Genomic DNA, 5,642 nt, shown 5'->3' on the forward strand with positions numbered 1-5,642 from the left:
TTTCCTCAAAAAATTAAAAATGGAACTGCCATTTGACCCAGTGATCCCACTTCTAGGAATATATCCTAAAAAACCCGAAACATGAATCAGAAAGAATGTATGCACCCCTATGTTCATAGCAGCATAATTTACAATGGCGAAGATCTGGAAACAGTCCAAGTGCCCATCAGTAGATGAGTGGATAAAAAAGCTGTGATATAATTACACCATAAAATACTGTTCAGCATTAAAAAGAAGGATCTCTTACCCTTTGAAATAGCATGGAGGGACCTGGAGAATATTATGCTAAGGGAAATAAGCCAGTCAGAGAAAGACAAATATCACATGCTCTCACTCATGTGTGGAATCTAATGAACAAAATAAGCTGTTGAACATAATAGATCCAGAGACATGGAAGCATGGAAGAGACTATGGGATCTCAGAGGGAAGGCAGGGGTGGGTGGGTGGTTTAGAAGAGATCAACCAAAGAACTTATATGCATATAGGCATAACCCATGGACACAGACAATAGGGTGATGGAGGCCTAGGGCATCCTTTAGAAAGTGTTGCAATACAGGTTGCAACACTTTATAATATCTATATTACTATTCTATATATTTTACACCATAAGTTTATAACGCTGTAATCCTAGTGACTCTGAAGAACAAAATGTTATAGAACTATAACTCAAAACATATTATAAGTCTGCAAAAGCATTGATTCCTAGCAAGGGCCCTTCTATGTCAATTGATCAAAAAGTATTTATTGATGCTCTTTTGTATAACCAGAGCTAGACAATGTGGGGGAATTTATTGACTCTGCAAATATTGATTGTCTAGTACATTCCATATTCCCTTCAAGACACTGGACCATCTTTTTTGTTGCTGTTGTTAATCTTCACCCAAGGATTTTTTTTTCCATTGACTTTTAGAGAGCATGGAAGGGAGGGAGGCCGTGGGGGAGAGACAGAGAGAAACATGAATGTGAGGGAGACATATCAAATGGTTGCCTCCTGCACATGCCCTGACCAACACTGGACCATCTTAGAATGACCTTAACTTCAAGTATAGAGATATAGCAATAAACAAAACAAAACCCTTATATTTTGGACCTTATTTTCTAGAGGGGGGAATAGACAATAAATAAGCAAATACATAAATGAGTAAATACAGATTGTGATAAATACTCTAAGAGAAATAAACATGGAGATGTGATAGTAACTAGGAGAGGCCGGTTTTCAATGGATCTGTTAGAGAAGGCCTCTCTAAGGAGGTGACTTTTGTTCTGAAGACTGAGATTGAGCCAGTAATGTAAACATCTGTGGGGAGAGCGGCCCAATGGAGGAAATAACTGGTGGGTTTAAAATAGAAGACCAGGTGTGGCTAAAGCCTTGGTGGGCAAGAAGTACTAGATAGGAGTGGAGAGGTAGGCAGCAGACAAGATGCAGAGTCCTGAGCATCTTGGCAAAAAGTTTGAATTTCCTTCTTGGTGCAATGGAAAGCTTTTGACCCATTTTAAACAAGGAAGTAACAATATTCTGGGTGAATTTTTTTTTAATTACTCAAACTGCCATATGAAGAATGAATAGAAGGGTGGATAAGGAAGAAAAGGAGTAATTAGAAGGCTATTGTGGGAACCCTAAGAAAGAGAACAATGTCTTGGATTTGATAAGGAGTCATAAAAATGCAAAGAAAGGTACAGATCTGAGATAGATTTTGAGACTAGAACTTGCTGATAAATTGGATGTGGTATTGACAGGGAGAGTATTAAATATCATCCCTAAAGCGAAGACCATCTGCATATCTTTCATGCCTAAAAGAGTACTCAGAACATGCACATATATGTTGGATGAATAAAACTGGTTGAGCATTTAGAAATGTAGGAACCAAACAAGAAATACAGCCCTAGCCAGTTTGGCTCCATGGATAGAGCATCAGCCTGCAGACTAAAGGGCCCTAGGTTCAACTGTGGTCAAGAGCATGTACCTCCGTTGCAGGCTTGATTCCCAGCCCTGTTTGGGGCAAGTGTGGGAGGCAACCAATCGATGTGTCTCTCTCTCTTTCCCTCTCCCTTCCACCCTCTCTAAAAATCAATGGAAAAATATCCTCAGGTGAGGATTAAAAAAAAAAAAAATCAACTACTGATAGGGTTTAGCAACCCAAAACTGCCTTGGGGTAAGTAGAGGAATATAAATCCTTTTCAAAACATTCTTGATTTGCCTCCTAAAAATGTATATATTTCAGCAGTGAGCTAATGCATATGTGGATATTGTTAGGGTAGATTTTAAAAAGCAGTGCCTTGAAAAATTGAAAATACCTAAAGTGCTGCTTCATCTTCCAAAGTCCCCTATATTGTGCTCACAATAGATTTGAACTGCAGTTTAATTAAGATACAAATTAGGGACCTTCAAAATCAGAAATTTGGTGAGAAGACCTCGCAGCCAAAGCTCTCTGGAAGTCCTCATCTCAGAATGACCTCGACTTCAGCTTCTCCCCCGCCAGGGAGTTTGCCTCATTAATGTTTCCTTGGAGCAGCTGTTATCACTGAACCACTACGAGTTTTGAGGTCATTAAGTATGAAAAGGACACATGAAATAGGAAATTCTGAAAATATGGTTAGAGTCCACTACGCTTAGCATTAACATTTTAGCAAAAGTTAAAATAGTATTTTTTTTCAACAGCAGTTTTAGGTTCGTAGCAAAATTGAGATGAAGTACAGAGTTCCCATATATTCCCTGCTCCCCACCCATAGCCTCCCCCTCTACCAACATCCCACACCAGAAGACAGCATTTTAAATGTGATTTTATACACACACACTTTTTCCATGCCGCTCTTGCCTAACAAAATTAAAGCAATTAAAAGATGGTTTTTCCCAATGTACATTCACTGTAGTGAAGACGGAGTCTCTCATAGTTCAGCGTGACTGACCCTTCAATGTTCCTCACAGACCAAGTTGATCATACCCCAGCCGCTCCCCATATTCCAGAAAGCCTTTTCTATTCAGTGAGATGTGTCAGTTGCCTTCATCCCACCACCTTCCCTGCCAGACTTAAACTGTCAACGATCCTTTTCCTTAAATAAATGAAAAAATAACTTTTATAAAAACTAATTGCATACCGTGCTGGAGTAATCTATCTGCGTTTTATCATGGGTAGGGCCTTGACCTTTGATTGAAATGTTGTCTCATCATAAAGATTACGTGGAGCCAACACAACCCTTTCTTGTTCCATTCCTGGGACTATCTGTGAGACGATTCAATATGAACATAATAGGGACACAGAGCACATGAGCAGAAATCTAGGGCTTTGATTCATTAGCTTGCTTTTTATCACAGACCTGCTCTGTGCCACGTATGCTGCTTGCCACACAGTAATAGACAAATCAGAAATGGGCCCTATCTCTGAGGAGCTCAGTCTGCTGCGGTGGTTCTCAATGACCTGATTTTAACTGCTCCCCACCCCCTCCCCAAAAAGGACATTTGGCAACATCTGGAGACTTTTTTTGGTTGTAACGAGGGTGGGGGTGCTACTGGTATCTAGCGAGTAGAAGCAAAGGGTGCTGCTAAACACCTTTAATACCCAGGACAGCCCCCTAACAAAGAATGTCAATAGTGTCAACAGCAGTACCAGCCCAAATGTCAATAGTCCCGAGGTTGCGATAACACAGTCTAATGAATGGAAATATGTTACTCCTAGATTTGCTGAATAGTAAACTGAATCCTCCTTGGAGGATTCCATCTTCTGGGAACCCTAACTTAGAATGAAGTATTTTAGGTCAATTTAGATAGCTCAGAGTTGCAAACAGTAGTAGGTCCAGCCAACTGGTTTTGCTTATTGTGATGTTTTCAGATTCTAGTACAATGATTATCAACCTAGAGACCAATGTAGACTCACATGGGGAGTATTTTTTGTATTTTTAATTGTCACCAGAAGATATGCTTTTATTGATTTTAGAGAGAGGACAGGAGAGAGAAACACTGATATGAGAGAGAAACATTGATTGGCTGCCTCCCGTATGCATCCCGAATGTACTCTGACAGGGGATCAAACCCGCACCTGGGTATGTGCCCTGACCCAGAATCGAATCTGAAACCATTTTGGTGCATGGACAATGCTCCAACCAATGGATTACCGGCAGGGCAATGACATGGGGAGTTTTTAAAACTTTTGGTGACCAGGTTGCACTCCTGCTTTGTAGGCAGTGGAGAAACAGGCCCAACACAGAGAGTTGTAGGCTAACCCTGACCCTACAGTATGCTCATTAGTGCTCCCTCTTCCTTTCCTCCCTCCTTCACTCTCTCCTCTGTTTCTCCTTTACTTTTTTCCTTCCTTCCTTCCTTCCTTCCTTCCTTCCTTCCTTCCTTCCTTCCTTCCTGCCTCCCTCTCTTCCTGCCTCCCTCCCTCTCTTCCTGCTTCTCTTCCTGCCTCCTTCTCTACCTTTCTTATAGTCTAATCATTTCACAAATGGAAATATTGTCATCCCAAGAGATGACTCAGTAGGATATTTTATCTCTATTTTTTTTGTCTTCTCCTGACCAAATATAATGCTAACCGTTTAACAGGTGCTAAATAATTGGTATTTAGTGGCTTAAGAAAAGGTCAAGACTCATATCTTAATATAAAAGCTCTGACTGTAGAGATAGGAAGAGAGGGGAGCATCAAATATGTTTTAAGATGGCAACTAAACACAACACAGTGGTTCAGAAGGGAAAACACTATATAGACTATTATTGGAACAACTGGTGCAATTTGACTATAGACGGTACATTAAATGGCAATACGGTACCAACGTTAGGTTTATTGAACTTGGTCATTATTCTGTGGTGATGCAAGACAGTGTTCCTATTCATAGGAGATACATCAGGAAAGACTAAAGAGTTATGGTATCTGCAACTTACTCGTAAATGGTTCAATAACATAAATAGCATTATTAATAATATGTGTGTCTGTGCATTATGTATATATAGCTATAAAGAGAGGGTAATAAAGCAAATATGACAGAATGCTAACAATTAGAGAATCCAGAGAAAGGGGGTATTGTATTATTCTTGCCAATTGTTCTATAACTAAATTTTTCAAAGAAAAAGATTTAAAATTATATATTGAGAGAAAATATTTTACAGAAAATTAAGTTTGGCTTGGCAGTTGCTTAAATGCATACAGCAAACAAAAGTGAAAGATCATTTCCTGGAATAAAAATTATATGTTTGCCACCTGCTATAAATATGACTTACTTATGTGGCTACAGCATGGTTCATGTGTGAGATGGATTAAGCCAACTAAGGAAGTGTTGTGTGTTTCTTATTAGGCAACACATGCCAAAGCTACACTTGGATAGAAGCTTATAAAACTTGAATGGAGAGATTTTCTAACTTTTTTTTCAGCTGAAGAGACAGTGTCCAATTGCTTATTCCTACACTGTCAAGAAAAATGTTACTTTGCCATTTTCCCTTGAACTTCTAAACTGGTAGGTCAAGGTGAAAGTCAGGTCTTAGAGCAGTGGTTCTCAACCTTCTGGCCCTTTAAATACAGTTCCTCATGTTGTGACCCAACCATAAAATTATTTTCGTTGCTACTTCATAACTGTAATGTTGCTACTGTTATGAATCGTAATGTAAATATCTGATATGCAGGATGGTCTTAGGCGACCCCGGTGAAAGGGTC

The 5,642-nt window shown here is 39.5% G+C and overlaps 1 long non-coding RNA gene across 1 annotated transcript in view; it reads left to right on the forward strand.

Moving 5' to 3' along the window:
* The window catches only part of LOC106727481, an 18,008-nt gene extending 13,381 nt beyond the window's left edge, over nt 1-4,627 (forward strand). Inside the window, exons 2-3 of the long non-coding RNA XR_001363693.1 lie at nt 2,893-2,898; nt 4,616-4,627. This is a non-coding gene — a long non-coding RNA (uncharacterized LOC106727481). The remainder of the gene's footprint in view (nt 1-2,892; nt 2,899-4,615) is intronic.
* The last annotated feature ends 1,015 nt before the right edge of the window (nt 4,628-5,642 follow it).

Source organism: Myotis brandtii, unplaced genomic scaffold (assembly GCF_000412655.1).
Source record: "Myotis brandtii unplaced genomic scaffold, ASM41265v1 scaffold431, whole genome shotgun sequence".
In the NCBI taxonomy this organism is placed as follows: domain Eukaryota; kingdom Metazoa; phylum Chordata; class Mammalia; order Chiroptera; family Vespertilionidae; genus Myotis; species Myotis brandtii.